The sequence below is a fragment of the Haliaeetus leucocephalus genome, unplaced genomic scaffold (genome assembly GCF_000737465.1).
Source record: "Haliaeetus leucocephalus isolate CR32 unplaced genomic scaffold, Haliaeetus_leucocephalus-4.0 Scaffold317, whole genome shotgun sequence".
NCBI lineage: Eukaryota > Metazoa > Chordata > Aves > Accipitriformes > Accipitridae > Haliaeetus > Haliaeetus leucocephalus.
The window spans coordinates 9051118-9068378 of NW_010972753.1; the positions used below are offsets into that span (position 1 = coordinate 9051118).

Below are 17261 nucleotides of genomic sequence, written 5' to 3' on the forward strand. Positions count from 1 at the left end.
CGGGCCCCGCGGGGCGGGGGTGGTGGTGGTGAGGGGGGTGTGTGGGGATAACGAGCGGCGGGTGGCGGCAGCGCCTCCCTCGCAGCCCCCGGCGTGTGGCCCTGCATCGCTGGTGTTTTGGAGGGCAAGGGAAAATGGCTGACGGCTCCTCATCCTCTCCCCGGCTGCCGGGGGGTGGAAGTGCTCCGCGCCCCTCGGGGGGCTCTGCCGGCCGCCGGGCGGCCCCTCCCGCCGTCCCCGTGTCCTCCCCTCCCGGTGCCGCCGGGCGAGGAGGGCCCGGTGGCTCCCCGCAGCGCTGCACCCAGCTTTGCCTCCCCTGGTTCTCGCTTCCCTTCGCACCGAACGCCATTACTGAGGTGGAGTGATTGGAGCCGTGTAGGCCCGGGCGACGCCTGGAAATAAGGCCCTGCCGAGGCGCTTTTCCTACAGTCTCAATGAAAACCACCAGCACCCCTCGTTCACGCCCGCTGTAAACATTATTAACACGTAGGCCACTCCTCTAGCCTCGGCTTCCAGCAACCCTATTTCGATGCACAACCTCTCCCCCCCCCCACGTTTGTGGCTTTTCGCATCTTCTTCTAGTTCACCCTGCCGCTTCTTCTCGAAGTTATGTCTTAGGGCTTGTCCGTTGAGATTTATTTTAGGCAGTATAACCCTCTCCCCTCGTCCGAGGTGTGCGGCAGGGGTAGTTGCGTGCAGTTTGGCCACGGTTATTCTCTGTTATTGTCCTCAAGGAAACGGAGGATTTCACCAGTTGGATGGGTTGTTGGGGGGTTTTGGTGTGTTGGTAATTGCTCTGCTAACGTGTGCTCTCCCACTTTGTGCGGCACTATTTGTATACAGAGAGAACAGCCTTTGAAAATTATTTATTTTGTTCTCAAGTGATTTTGTTCTCATAGAAGCATCCAAAAATGTTGAGGTGGTTTTTAAGGTGCCATATTTCATTTTCAGGTGGCTCCATCAAAAGCCCAGTTAAGTATTTTGAAGATGCACAGTAACACACAACCGTACAGGAAAAAAAAATTTATTTCAGAAAAGAATCGTTCTAATTAAATGCTCAAAGGACTCCCAGGCTCACTGTAGACATACTTTGTGTGTCTCAGCTGTCTTCATGTTGTCTGTACAACTTGATTTACATTCACAGTTCTGCAGTTGTATTCCTATCTCTGGACGTTTGTATTGGCCCAAAGACCCTCTGAAGTCACAGGCTCAAAGCTAGCACAAGGCCCACTTCTGCTGACCTAGTTGCAGAACTGGGAGCTGTATTTTTAAAAAGTTGTTGAATTTAGTTATTAATATGCCGTGTTAAGTATACTAGTGGCAACACTTGTTATGACAGACGGACTACGTAGCCTGTGTTTTTCAGCAGGCTTCTCAAATGCCTGACGAATGGATATTAAAATTGTTATGTTTAGGAAGGGACTATTGATGGGTGTTTGGAGGTTTGACCTTTATTGATTATGGAATAGAAATGGTGTCTCTAGTAAGAAAGATTTAGGGGTGACTGAAATCTCTAGGCAGCTAACTTTATTCTTGATATTTTAAGGTTTTGAGAAATTGGCAGAAGTCCCCACCATAAATATTCCTGATCAAGTAACATGTTTATTTCAGCAAAACCTAAGTCATACATGAGGGTGTTAGAGGTGGTTTTGTTTGTTTGCTTGGGGTTTTTTTGTGTTTTTTTTAAATAATGGTTTTGATTCTTTGAGTTGAAGTAATGTTTATTCTTTGAACCAACAAAGTACAGTAGCTAATATCAATAATTTTGGGGAAGCATATAAAATACATGTATCGATTATTCTGTTGCAATACCCTGGACAACAGTGATGCGTAATGATAACTTTGAATGGAAAACATAAACATAATCATAAAACTGCAGTGGAAGAAACTCAAGTATCAGCATGTTGTGTTTGGGGGGGGGGCAAGGGGGAATGTAGCTAAAAATAAATGTAAGATTGTATCATAGTAACTTTCTCCTCTCTCTCCAATACCTTTTGTACTTTTCTTTCATGTAGGTTTTCTTAATGGTATTTCTTTTGGGTAGCCTCTGTCTTAATCTTTCCAGGCTGCTACTTCATGTCTTGCAGAATTTGCCCTTGTGATACTTCTGCCCATTGAATTGACAGGAAGACTACATCTGGAGGTGATAATCAATATGGATAGCGGTAGCAAAACAGTTTACTCTTTCTGTATCTGTGGAACACTGTCACCCTTACATAAACGTTTTACTTCCCACATTGTGGTGCATTTGTACTCAGAAATAGACCAGTGCAACTACTCTCTGTTCTAAATGCACACTTTTAGGTTTATGCATTTTATTAATGTTCTGGAATTCTTACAAGTGAGACTCAGGATAAACAAAAATAGTGGATTAGTGTCTATTCAATAAAATAAGATAGACTTTTAAGAAAGTAAAAGTATCCGTAATACCTTTGTTCCAAGACATCTTACATTTAAAATTGCAATTAGTTCCAATATGAATACAACTCTGCGTTAAAATGGATAGGAATTCAGTTATTTATCAGTTTGAACAAATTACTATTAAATGGCTTTAAAGTTATGTTTCTGTCAGGTGTGTATTGAAAATACATGAAGTTCCATGGGAAATATTTCTGTCCTTCCTGCTCTGGTTTAGAAGTAAGTTACGAACTTATTTCAGGTATTTGAATGGCAAACTCTTTTGTGTTAGGCAGTACTCTTGAGAATGTGTGTGTGTATATATAAAATTTTTTATTCCCCCCCACCCCAAAATACTGTTTTATATATCCTAACAGATCTAAAAACTGTAGGTATATTTTGAAAACATCCTGAGCAGGATGGCCTCATTTGTGAAGTAAAGGAATCAAAGGCGGTGTGTCTTAACAGTTTTTCACTTAAAGCATGATTTATTTATTTTTTTTAAAAACAAGCCAAACCCTGCAAAACCCCAGAAACTATTAGACTTACTTTTTTTTCTTTTAATCACAAACACTGTTTAATCAAACCAGTAGTCTTGCTATCCAGCATTTGCAGAGTGAAGTGTGAAGTGGTTGTCTGAAGATTTAAGAAACTTTGCTGGGTTTACTGTTTACTTGAAAAGCTGTACATGTGAAGGCTTTTTTGTGGCCTTTAGAAAATTGTTTCCTGGATGTTTGCATTAGTATTAATCTGAACATATGGACATGGTTTCTCTTGTTCAGGTATCTTAAGTTTTTCTTATAACATGGATCTGTCTCCTTTAAACTCTGTGTAGCTGCATCTGGTTCTATTATCCATATCACCCTTGTTTAAAATCAAGGTTCAAAATTTAAAGCTGTACTTGAGGGTATGTTTTGGGAACACAGCTTGTTAATGTCTGTCTTTTGTTGTAGTACCTTGCCTTTTGCAAAGCTAACAGTGCTGTGTACTGTTGCTGTAGACTTGTCTTATATCATACATGATGTTTGTCGTGTATAACTACACAACTTTTTTTTTTTCTTTAACATAACTGAGCTTTGTTATGCATACTGTCCGCCTGACACAAACCTAATTAAAAAAGAATTAAAAATTAAGCTATACTGCTATACCTGCCTTTTACTACCAGTTTAGAACATTCACCACAATCTTTATTTTGTTCCATTTTTCTTAAGAGGTTCTTATTCTGCAATATCCAGTAGTGATGAAAGTCAATTGCTTAGCTGTCTTGCCAAGCAGTTGGTTATGTTTAGGAAGAGCAGTTTGGTAAACCTTGGTATTGCAGAACGGTAGTTAAAAGAAACAGTCTTTCCATAGCAGAGGCAAGGGATGGAAAGGAGGTCTTTCATAAGCATATGGTTGCATGCAGCGAGACTTGAATTTTTCTACCTGGGAAGTTTGAGCTACTTTGGATTCACGGGTTAGAAAAATGCAGTGACATTTTTCATATATTAAATCTAGGTTTTGTTCTCTTATTAATGTAGGAACATCTTAAAGTTCTCTGTTATAATGAGTTACAGTTTTGTAATCTTTAAAACAGTTATGTTGTATTGGCTGTCTCTGTTACGCTTAAGGCTGTAGCATGACTTGAGAATATGGTTAACAGAGGTTCCCTCTGCACTTCATGACAGAACCATGTTTTGACTTAGGTCTTCTTGTTTAGAGTCTTGAATAGATAGACAGTGGCAGAAAGCCGTCCTGTCATGACTTTGCACCATCAAAATGTCAGCTATTGCATTTTTGAGACATTACAGTGTCCACTTGAGCCCACTGGTGCTTTGAGAACTTTCTATAGATCTGGTTTAGTAAAATAATTTAAAATATTGTGTGTTAGTAAGGTTACAGGAGAGCTGTTGTTAACTTTCCCCACAATAGAGGAGAGGAGCAAAGTACATAAGTAGCCAGTTGTGACTAAGTGTAAAATCTTTTGGCTTCTTTTTTTCCTTAAGGGAGTTTAACAGCACGGCCAGTTCCTTTTGTATTTTTTGTTGTGAATTTTCTGATACCTGCTTCGTTTTGTAAGAAGCCATTAGTTACTCATTTTGAGAGTTGAATTCAATTTGCTTGATATCAAAGCTTTTTGGTTGCCAGCTGTTGATGTGTTTTCAAATAAAAATTAAAATGCTGAGAATAAAACCCGTTTGGATACATATATGTTCACAGGCTTGCTTTCTCCTTGCTTGCATTAGGGATGTATGGTTTTCTTAAAGGATTGGTTAGTATTAGCTGAGAATGATTACTTGCTTTTGGTTAATTTCTTTGTGTTAGTACACCTCCAAAAGAGATCCACTGGATGTAGATTTAAAATCTAGTCATGTTTTGATAGTATTTTCAACTTTTTTCATGAAGTTAAAATTAATGCTGCTTTAGAAGTAATGCATAGCTATCAGGAAGGTTAGCGTGGGAAACTTTTATTTGTAGCATCCTTGATGTGCTTACAAAAACAGTATGTAACCTTGTTTCGTGATTTAGTTTTCCTTACACATGTAACTGCCAACAGAAGAATGTGATTTTTTTTCACACAGATCTTTGCATGGACATCTTAGCAAATCATACTGTTTGGTAGTTAGTGTTTAGCCATGAATTCACTCATAAGAGGGGAATTCCACATTGCATCATTCCTTAAAGATGTACATCTGTGAATGGAGAACTCTGACAGAAGAAACCTTTTTTCCAATTTTTTTTTTAAGCTGAGATTCAAGAATATGTTGAAGGCAAGACACAAACATGTGACTCCTTAACGTTTGCTCATGTCCTCTTCTCCTCTCTGCTATAAAATGTAAAAGGCTGCCATAGTATTTTTTTAACTGAAGTGTTGTTCAAGTGAGTGCTTCAAAATAATGCAAAGTACATGCAGGGAGTTTCAGGGCTACTTTTTCATTAAGCTTTCATGTAAAATATGCAAAACTCAAGTAATGGAAAATAGTCCCTAGAAGAGCCTTTGTTTAAGACAAATAACGCTTTTTTGTAACAGCTGAATGGCAACATGGAATGGCACAAAAATATATGTTTTAAATTCCGTAGGCTTCAATCCTTAAGTAACCTAATTGCTGCTTAACCTTTTCTCTAGCTTCAGCAGGACTAGGTGTGGGAAGAGGAAAAGGTATTGTTTTGTGTTAGGGTGGTCTTAGCTACAGTGCTCTGAAATGGTGAAAGAAGAAAAAGGAGATTGTTTAGAAATGTGTCCAGTAAAGAAAAAACAGTAGTGATGTGTGCCAGGTAGGATCTCTCTGTTACCAGACAGGCTTTTTTGGTTGGAGGAGAGTGTCCTTGCTAACACTGGTGTGGGATAGTGGTGACAGGCCTGTATTGGCTGTGGGTGGAACTTCAGTTTTCTTGTCCAGATGTGAAAATTGACAGTGAGGGGAAGAAAAGTCTCTTACTTTTTGTTGTGGTACAAGTGTCTCAGGACATTTTCCTAATACGAGATGAGAATGAACATCGTTGTCAAAATATACTGATATATCAGTAAATGAGCCTTGCATCCTTTGGTGTTTTAATTTTTCCGCTGTCTTAGCAATGAAGTACTTCAGTGTGGTTTTGAATAAGTTTCAACAGAACAAGTCTATGAATTTGAAAGTTAAATAAGAAAGGTGGATCTGCTTAACTTAATTTTTAGGTGAATAGGTTGGTGAAAGACCAAAATTTTGATAAGCTAAAAGCTTAAACTATAGTTTAAATTATATTTTATATTAGACTTTGTGTATTTCTAATTTAGAAATAAAATATTAATTGTTTGGTGATTTCTGAAGGTTTCCTTTTAATGCATTTTCCCGAATCCTTTAGATGTGAGGATTGATATTTGTTTTTTGTTTTTTTTTTAAGTTGTGACATAAATTCTCTGGAGCTTGAAGGTGAAAAATCCAGTGACTTTTTCTACAGTTTCAGGCTCCAGTTTTTCACAGCCCTCCATGTGTCTTGACCTCGTATTTCAGACAGTGCTTTATTAATCACAGTGGGACCTTAAAATCCCAGGTGCTTTTCCTGACTGCTTATAATTGTGTGTGTGTGTATACGTGCACATGTGCGTGCACACACATGTGCAATGAGACATTTTTTTAAGATGATATACTTACTATCTTCCTTAGTAAGATAGTCGGTGAGGTAGTAATGTCAGATTTCTTAAGTGCTTTATAGCTTTCTTGCTGTGTCAGATTTTCTTCGTGATAGGTCTGGTAATTAGACAGGAAGATAACCTCCAGATAGCCTGAAAATTCTTACTGTTCTTATTCTTCTAGCAGTTTAGCCAGATTGCTGTGGTTGACAGTTTGTAACGTGTCTAGTGAAGATGTAACTTGAAACATGAATTCCCCTTATGGCGTTTGAGAAGCTATTAATTCCTTTCCCTTTCCTTCCATGCTTAAGGATTGGGAAAAGAGAATTTTTTTCATAAAATGAAAAGCTTTGAAGCGAAATGAAAAGCTTCATTTTCATCAGTGGCAATGGCTGCAGCAAGGTTAGCATAGTGGTAGTGAAACCTTGCTGTAAGCTGATGTGTCTAGTCATGGAAAAAAACCCCATGTGATCAGTATCAGCCTCTGGTTAGCAGGTATATGACTGAAATTTTTCACTTCCCTGCACCATCCTGAGATTTTTTGACCAGATGAAGGAGGGTTTGATAATGCATCCTGTCATGAATGTTCCTTTTTCTTCCTATCACTTTCCTGATAATGGAATGAATATTTAGAACCAGTAGCAACTCTGGATATGGTGCCTGGAGGCAGCTGGATGAGGATAGTGAATGACCAATATGTTAGTTTAGTTTTGTTGTTGGCAAGTAGTAGCCAAAATGAGAGTTTGATTTGGTGATTCAAATGCACTGTGTTGATTGAACCTTAGTTGGTACCTCAGAAGATCATCTTTTTCTAAAATTGAAATTGTACTTGATACTTAATGTGCTGTTTGTTTATATGCTTTGTATTTACTTTGGTGCGAGTATCACACAGGAAGATCGAGATGTTGTGGATGTATCCATTATCTAGACCAGCAGCAAGTAACTAACAGTTGGGAGCAGAGAATCAAAATCTCTCCTGTGAGAGCCGTTTCACGCTTATAAGTATGTGCTTATGCTATACTACATCTAAATTATGGTTTGAGAGGTTTTCAGTGTTGATGAGCCACTGTGGTTCTTCATGGGTCTGAAAATACAATAAATAGTAGTAGTTCATACTTATACAATGAAGACTAACCCTTTAATTCTACTTTCAATTATTCTAACAGCAAAATTTTGCTTTAAATGTGAGTTTATAATTCTGTGTCATTTAACTTCTAAATGACAGTTGTCCACTAGAATTCTTTATTCCATACCTCTTTAACATAGTCAGCTTCTCTAGTGTATTTGATGAATTTAAGTTCTTTTTGCAGAACTTCTGTGCCAGAAATGGGGGGGAGGCCTTAACAACCATGTTGATGTTTAAACAGTTCAGCTGCAATGTTTTTTGCACCTATAGGAATTATGAAGACATTATTCTTGGGGTACATTTCTTTAGACCGGTACAGTAGGTATAAAAAACTTTGCTTCTTTCACAAGCTCTGGAAATGTTTGTTTTCTCTTAAGATACTTTCTCATGATTTTTAAGACGTTTTCTCTTAGTAAGAAATAAGGGTTTTTTTGTTTAATTTTTTTGTAGTTTGCTCTTACTTGCCTGCTTGGTCTGGTGGTGTTAGTCTGCTTTAAAGAAACACTGTGGTGATACTTCATTGATCTGATAAAGCTAGCGTCTATGCATTTACCTTTTTTCTTTTCCTTCCTGAATATCTTCTGTTTAATTCATTCTGTGTTTTCTTATGCCATTTTTCCTTGAAAATGTTACTTATGAATTCAGAGTGCCCAATTGTTTTAGTGAATATCTTCCTTTGGACTTCTTTCTTTTTTTTTTTTTCCTCTCTCATACTTCTGGGTAGCTAATGCTTCTGAGTAACTAATGTTGTGTTTCACCAAAATTGGTGTGGTTATGTGTATAGTTTGGAGAGGCTTTCTTGCTGGGAAGAAAGTGTCATCTTTACAGATAACAACTTGTCACAGGGTGCTAATAGTCAGCTGTCTTTTCTTTCCTTTGCTGAATTTGTAAATATGAGGTTGATGTTTGAGGTATCTTGTTTTTTCTCAGATGCTTGATAAATGTAAGTGAAAAATTTGATTTCTCTCTCCCCCCTGCCCCAAGTTAAAACATAAAGTGAATTTGGATAGGAGTATTACTTTTTTCCCAGCTATAGTATGTATTACTTCATCAGGACTTGGGGTTTGTAGTATTTCAGAGTGGATTTCTCAGCAGAACTAAAAGCTTGATTTTTAAAATGCTTCCAATATTCTTTTTTTCAGTTGAATTATTAGATGGCTCAGTGAAGTTACTTAAAAATTGTGTGTGGTGGAAAAACAAATGATGCAAAGAGCCTTGGAAAAAATGCACAAGTCGTGATCTGTTTAAGCATATTACCATTTAAGGGGGATATTTTCACTTGAGCCATGGGTCATTTAAGAAGATTCCTCTAAGCTTACATAAAAGTGGAAAATGGGGAAATATGAGAATGAAACTTGTTGTTAAACCGGTGTCATGTCTGTCCCGTCCCGTCCCCCCCCACCCCCCTTGATTATGAACTCTTCCTCCCATTGGATCCTTGACTCATTCAGTCTTGGAAGGTGGATTGAATTGGATTGTCATTCAATGTTTCATCTTTGGAATTAATTCTGTAAATTCATGTGTTACATCAGTCTAAATCCCATACGAAGTAGAATTATTACTCTGTTAATAAACTTGATAGGTGTTCTTTACTCTCAGCCTGTACATTTCCCAAACATTAATGTATTATTTCTCACATCAGTCTGTACATAAAAAGGCTTGTGTTGTCTTTTGTTTTATTGATGAAGAATTGAGGCACAGAGGCTGTAAACTTCAAAAGTACCTCCTGTCATAACTTTTCAACAGATTTTTTTTTTTTAGATGTTCAGGTGCTACAGACACAGCTTATGCTGGCTTAAGTTGCTGTTGTGCTCCCTCGCTCTTCCTCAGTTTTGCCTTTATCTCAGTACCCAGAAAAATGAGAGGAAGATGAAGAGGTTAATCTGAAAAACCTGTGATTTCTCCAGCAACGTATATGAACAAGACACAGACAGAATTAACTTCTCGGGGTTCTGTATAGCTGCTTTATAACCCAGAGATTTCCCTTTGACTTGTGCTGTTCTATTTACTTTCTTGTAAAACATCATTTAACTTCTGCAACAAATAAGGTATGGACAATTTTTCTTTCTGGTGCCTCAGTTGATTACTATTTACCCAGGGGACTTAGTTTGATGGAAATGAAATTACACTGGAAACCAGATCACTCTGAAAATCCCAAATTATGTAGGAGAAAAATGACAAATTGAGCCTTTGACTATTTTAGAGAGCATGTTCTGTCTGCCTGTGTCTCACACACAGACACAAAATTTTGTTATAGGAAAATGTCTTTTGCTAAAAAGTAGCAAGACGTTAACTATCACAGTGGATACAGCTGTTGTACTCACTACTCATACTCTGTCTTCTCTAATTCCAGTTTTTTGACCTGAATTTCCAGATAATAATTTGAATCATGCAGTCTTGTTTACAGTTTCATAACTCTGGCCTTTCTTTTTTTTTGTCAGCAGGAGTAAAACTTTTGCCACCTTCTGTGTTCTACATCATCTGCATTACCTGCTGTAGCTTTGTCACCGATTTATGTACTTGTGGTCAGATTGTTCAAAGTGTTACTGCTAAATTAATTTTCCTGACTTACTGTGATCTGTAAAGTATTCCACTGGCTTTATCATAATTTTCAGGGCAAAGATAGTTTTTTGCCTTCACCTGCTTAGACTTCTCACACTTAGCCTTATTAGCTCCAGCTACTTACTCTTTCTTTCATGACTGAACTTGTGCTGTTCGTGAACTGACATTCCTGGCATTTAGCATAGACTAAGCGGCTTTCTCTGTGTGCATTTTCCTGTGATATCTATTATGGTTGAGAAGAATTTTGGTCTTTATGACACTTTTGTGTTGTCAAGACTCATCTTGGCTCTAATGTATGTGAACCTTGGCTGCTATCATAGCTAAATATGTGCTAACTGTAATTATCCATATTCTGTTTCCTTCCTTTTTCCTCTTTTTTCAGGGTGTATTTCATAATAGATTTGCCCTGATGCTGAAAGAGTTGGTTCTATCCATGGTTATGTACTCTTCCTGTTTCTTGTGCCATTGTTAGTGTTCATATGGCATGTGATGCAGCTGAAATCAAAAATTACTTTCATTCCTTTCCCCCAGTTACCTTTCAGCCAGATTGGCTTCTTGATCTGGCTGACTATGTGGTGATGCAAGGGCTAGTACTGGTGGTGAGAGGGTGGTTAGGATGAAAGCGAGCAAGATCACCCTCCTTCTCTTCTGACAGTGGAGACTTACCTGGTTTCAAACAGACTGTGAAGCTGTAGCTTCAGCTAAGGCTTGTCCACATGCAGAAATACAATGAAACTTCTGTTCTAAAATTTACCAGGATATAATGCTCTCACTGGGGAATAAGATTGCTGTGTCTCACTGAGATTCCAACAATGGAAGCAGAAAAGATCCACGTACACACTGTGGTGGCGAAACAACCTTATGAGAGTTCCGTTGCTGTCACTTTGTGCTAGTTTAAGCACTGTCCTTAAAAAGAACAGTTACAACATCCCTCTTGTCTCTCTTGGCCTGTTGGTGGATTCAGCTGAAAACTGGTATCTTTATAGTCTATTTTGTGTACCGATGAGAGGTGCTCTCTGACGAGGGCGTTTATGGGTTTCGGCAGTTAACCATTTTCACTGCAGGGAGATTAGTAGTAATGTGTGTTTTGGATTGTTTTTTTTGTGTGGTGGGTTGTTTTTTTTGAATGACTTCCTGGTTTTCAGACAGAACTGCAAAAGAGTTTTTAAACCTATTCTCAGTCCTTAGGGTGTGGTAGTAATTGATCATTGTCTCCTGCATTTCTCAATAAAGAAGGTTATGACATGCTTTTTGATAGGTTTTATACATACAGGAATATTAAGTTTCTGGGACAGTGGAGTCACTTTTGGTTCTCTGGAGAAGTGGGTATAGCAGAAATAATTCTCCTGTTTCCAACCCTGCTTTGTTCTTAATATACTTTCCAGGGGCTTCCTTACTTATTTCTATCCAACTTCCTCTGCTGTTTACCTTTTTGCATTTAAATCAAACTACAGCCTTCGTCGTGTTGGAAGAAGGAGCATTAAGACAGAAGACAAAACTGCTGTTCCTGTTGCCACTTCTTATTTCCCTGCAGAGAGGCCAGGATTTTCAAGGGGAGTTGTTATACAAGTTCTTTGGAGCAGATAGATCGTTTTCAGTGATTTCTTGAGCATTGAGTCTGCTTAGGCAGATGGCTTGTATGAGTTTAGTTGGAATGGAGCACGTTTAAGGCAGAGAGTCTTAAAAAAAATTAGCTATCAGCTTATAACACCTCTAGTGAGCTTGTGCAAGCTTGATTTTTCAGAGCAAGTATCTTCTGACTGAAATGGTTGTAAGGCAACAGGAAATGGCAAAATGTTTACTTGCAGTTAGCTAGCATTGAACTGTACAAAGATCGCCAGGCTGAGTTAGGCAGTTGGTGCATTGAAAACTAGTTGGAAGTTTGGCTAAGTTTGTTAAGAGGTTATGAAGAAGCTTATTGAAACGTGAATTTTGATGCTGATATCACTTTCTTCTGTATCTGAGATATTTAAAATTATGCTTGATGATGATGATGGTAGTGTTTGAATTCCTGTGCTTAGTTTGTACCTTTTTGATTGAACGTTATGTGAAAAGTAGAGTTTAAAAAAAAGAGAAGGGAAATTAAAGCTAGTACAGTAACGGGAATACTTAGATTATTTGAATTTAAAACATTTCAGAATACCTAGTTATTTCATGAAGTTAATTTTGTCATGATTCAAGAAAGTAAAATGCTTTCAGCTTAATATGTGGTTTAGATGCTGTACCATGCTTTAATTATTTGCAGTTAACTAAGCAATAAGTTGTGTTAATTTTATACTTTGAGGGAAGATTTCTATAATGTGTTGATAATGCCACAGGATATTAGAAATATAGACTAGTACTAATAATAATTAGTTAATTAAATAATAATTTTCTTTAATGTGTAACACAGTTTAGAGAAGCCCTTGAATTCTCTGTAGAAAACATGAAGGGAGTCAGAAGGGGCTAGCCTGATTTTGGCAGGCTAACTTTAAACTTCACTTTTCTAACAGAAGCTTTATAGTATAATTTTGGTAGTGGCATTGGGTACTGCACACTACGGTGATATGTCAGGTGCGATGTATAAGCATGATTTAACAAAGAATAGTGTGCAAGTAAAATGTAGAAATAACATTGTAGTAATATCCATAATTCATTGGCTGAATGGCTTTAGACAATATTTCAAATATTTATAGCGCTGAGTTTCTCAAAGCCTTAAGTGCAGTGTACTATAAATAATTTCATGTTTTAAAGCCACAAGTGGAGTGAACCTGGAAGATGCTATTATGCTTCCCTTCAAATATTTGAGAAAGAATGAAGGTAGCAAAAGCCATTCAGCACCTACCGGTAGCCTGGTAGAATGTATGAACCTCATCAGAAATAACAGAAGCCATGATGTATTTATGTATCTCGGGGGAACCAAGGCTAGGGATGCCACTGAACATGAGAAATGATGATTTGGACATTTGTACGGTTCAGTGGGATCTTCTAAGGATGGAGCATTGAAGTGTTACTTCCTTTTCCGTTCTGTTCCCGAGGAGGAATTGAAGTTGTGAATAGTATTAAATTGCTCCAGTATAGCAGATCAAAGGGAGTGTTTTGATTTAAACCTTTTGCATTAAGCTTTTAGATTTTTGTCTGCAGTTAGTTACCTGTAATCCTTAGGCAGTTGGACTTAGATGATCATTGTAGGTCCTTCCTAGCTGAAAAATAATTCTGTTCTTAAATAATCTATTCTATTTATTGAAGGAGGAGGCGGATACTTCATAGTTTTTAGCTTCATCAATCCTACCTACAAAATTGTGCTAAAAAATTCTGAGATTTCTTTGTGAGCCCTGCAGCAAAAGAACACAACTTCCAAGGAAGTTTCAAAGGTCAGCAGAGCTAGAGGATAAAGGTTCTTAACAATTATTAAGAGTTTGAGTCCAACTCTCCAAAAGAAGTGAGATATTTTGTGGACACTTCTTGGAATTTACAAAACTCATGTTCTTCTCCATTTAACCTTAGGACCCAATTTAGAGATAAATTATAGAATCTAATGCAACCTAAAATAACAATAAAAGCTTCCTGCATAAGTTGCAGAACTAAAGTTCTGGATACTTATCAATGGTTTCACTGCCACCCTCACAATATCAGATACAAACCCCAAAGCTTTTACGATGTTAGAAGTCCAAGGATTTGATCGTGAAAGAAGAAAGGAATATCCGTTCCTAAAGGTAGAATTGAAGGAGCTTCTAAATTGGTTAAGAAACTGGAGTTTGCAGTTTGGAGGAAAAACATTTGTGTAGATGCAACAACATTTGTTTATTTTTGTCAATCTGAATGTGAATATTGCAGACTTCTTATAGCAAACCTGAACAAAATGGCAAAAAAAAATTCTTTGCTGTGAAATGGTGCAGTGTCCAAACACAAACAAAATGAAGTAGGTTTAAGCTGCTGCAAAGTGTAGTATTGATGATATTCATCAAAACAAAAGTGAGACTGGCAGCTTTTTACAAACAAATTTTTGGCCTTGTTTTAATTTGCTTTAGTACTTTAAAAATGGGTACTGCTCAACACAGAAACATAAATGTGATACACCATTTTCTTATATTAGCGGAGTTAGGTAAAAGGTTATATGTTAACAAAATCAGATTTGATTTGTTTGTTTTAACGTTACCACATAGAAGCTAGTACACTTCTTGGGTTGTATGAATTGACTTTCTTGCTGAGCTCTTTGGTTAAAAAATGATGTTTACTGCTCTTTCTCTGGCATGATTGAACTCCTTTTAAGAGTTTTTTGCTGAAGTGCTTTTTTGGCTTTGTTTTTTAATGCTGAAGCCTTACTGATATTCTTTCATCTGCATAGCTGGTAGTAATTTTTTTACACCCTACTATTACTGATTTTGTTTCATAGGTTGCTTATTAAACCTAGATCCTCTTCCCCATTTAGTTTTGTATTTTATCTATATTTTATATCTGCTGTCTGCTTTAACTTCCAACACAAAACCATAATAATGTCACAGTACTTAGTTCTTCCTATGTTGGAAGATAAAATTCCTAACCCCTTTCAGTGGGAGAATTGCAATGGATGGAAATACTACTTCACTGTTATTCAGTGTACTGGGAATGCATTCAGCATCCTCCCTTCTCGCTTGATATGAAGAACAGTGTTACTGAATATATTACTCTTTTTCATTTATGCTTTAAAAGTTATGTTTAAAGATGGTTTTGGTGTACAGACATTATTTTTAATTGAAAGTATAGCTATATATAGTTGGTAGTGGTATCAGCTGGTTGTCTTAGCTCTGTGTACTATTTCAAACAGCCAAGAAATGTTTTCTTGCATGACTAGCCAAAGATCTGCAAAACACACATTTTAGATGTATTGGTTCTGTTCTTAAAGTCTACAGCTTAAAAGCTCTTAGCATGAAATAATATCTTACTATATTTATAACTTCAGGCTTCAGAATTGAAAAAGAAATACTATTTTGTGTAGTAAATAGTGTACCTCTTCTCAAAAGTTGTAGGGAAAAGGCAGGTCTTCACTGCTTTTTCTAATTTTGTTTATGTGCTTGATTGGCAATTACTGCTTTTTGAAAGGAAAATGTCAGTTACAAATACAGTACTTGCCTGCTGGCTTCTCAGTTCTTTTTCTCCTTTGGTAGGCCCAAAAGTTGAAGAGAGTAGTAATAGCAGTCTTAAAAGGACACCTTTATTCTCTTACTGCAAGGGAATAAGATAAATAGCAGTTGGAAACCCCAGAACAACTAGGCTGCTGTGGAAGTGGATGGTCTCTGGTGTTCTATTCTGTGGCCAGTCTTGTAATGGTTCAGTTACTTGATTCAGCATGTTGCACTCTCATCTCGCTGGGGCAGCTAATTGTTGTGGAGGGTATCTTTGTTGCTACTTAGGTTTTTTTTCTAGATGTAAAAGGCTGTAATTCACCAGTTTCTTATCAGTTCTGCAACCAACATTATATGCTTCTGTTAAAAAGACAACAGTCCTGAGATTTATTCTTGCTACAAACATGCAATTGTGGTGTTCACATGCAGCTGCTTTTCTAGAATAACCATGCTTCTAGTCATGTTTCCCAATATATACGAAGTTTTCTGTATGTCCTTTTTTCTAGGTGAATGACCTGACAGTTGGCTACGTTAATGTACATTTTATTGTGCCAAGCTCATCAGATGATCCAGATTACTCTGACATGTTCTCATTGTTTATCACTCCATTAGTTTGTGTGCCAAGTGCAAAATTTATTAGTAATTATATAGTTTTTTTGATGTTATTGGTAATATTGAATAGTATGAGATTGAGAATTGATACATGAAGCATTTGGCTAGGAATGTTGTCCCTGTTTGTTAAAATCATGTTAATTCTGGTTTCAGTCAATGGAGTTTGTTGTTGTTTTTTTTTAAAACCTGTTTTGTTTACTGTAAATTTAGTCAAACAAGCATCTAAAAATCCAATACAGAAACTGAAATAGTCTCTCACATCTTTCACTTTTATGATGAAGAAAAGTATTAAATTGATCTTATTTATTAGCCTGTAGGAAGTTGCATTAGTGGCTATGAGTTTCACTAAACGGGTTTATGTCCAGAGATGGTAGTTTGATTTTTTTCTCTCCATTCCTCCTGCTCCTCCCCCCCCCTTCCTTTCTGTGCTATTTTGGACTATATCCTGTTTTTCAAGATCTAGTAGAAGTTACATCTGTAGATTTCTCTGGATTCTTGATCATATCATCAAACTCTTTGAGTGCAACTTATCTGGGTTTTCTGATTTTAAAATATTTAGCATAAGTTGTTGTAATGTATTACATTATAAATATTGGAAACTGAGTTTTTTGTTATGACATTGCTGCATCTTTTGTGTTTAGATTCAGAGCAGAAATATTAATATCATGGCAGAAGAGGCTGAGATGTTTAACATTTAATGGTTTATATGGTGGTTGCTAGGATGTTTTCAATGTATTAATTATGAATGATAATCATATGTGTGTACTAGGAAATACATACTGGCTAAAAATTAAGGATAATCAATTAGAATAAATTTGGAGACCATGTATTAAATGAATTGCATGAAGAAAAAAAATTTTGGAATACATCATTCTGTTTTGTTAGTATATTGCAATATGTCAATCCAAAACTAAATTTTGTTACAAGTGCAAGAGAAGTGAGGTGTTGTTTTCTACCTGCGTTAGTATACAAACCTATATGTTCTCCTGAAACAGCTTTAAAGACTTGTTCCACTAGGAAACTGAACCTGTTGCTATCACTGTCCAGTTGATTTCTAAACCGCTACTAGATACTGTTATAACTAATAAAAAGAAGAATTTCAATGCTAGTACAGAAATATAGTTTACAAGTCTGCTCTTATGAAGAATATTAATTGTTAAGAGTTGTAGGCTGTATAGTGCGCATCCTCATGCAGAGAAAACACGGAGATGAGTACTACTATGTAAACTTGGGTGTCTGGTCTGTCTCTTTCAGACTTTGTAATACATCCCGTTCTGTACATTCCCAAAGCTTTTCTTTTCCCTTTTCATAGCGTGCTTCAGCAACTAGTAGGAAGCCACTGATACTTCAATGCTCAGAAATTTTTAAATTTCCTCTATTCCCTAGTGCT

The 17261-nt window shown here is 37.0% G+C and overlaps 1 protein-coding gene across 2 annotated transcripts in view; it reads left to right on the forward strand.

The window, feature by feature from the left end:
- USP9X (ubiquitin specific peptidase 9, X-linked) overlaps positions 1-17261 on the forward strand; it is a 102518-nt gene that overhangs the window by 416 nt on the left and 84841 nt on the right. The gene's annotated exons all lie outside the window — the stretch shown is intronic.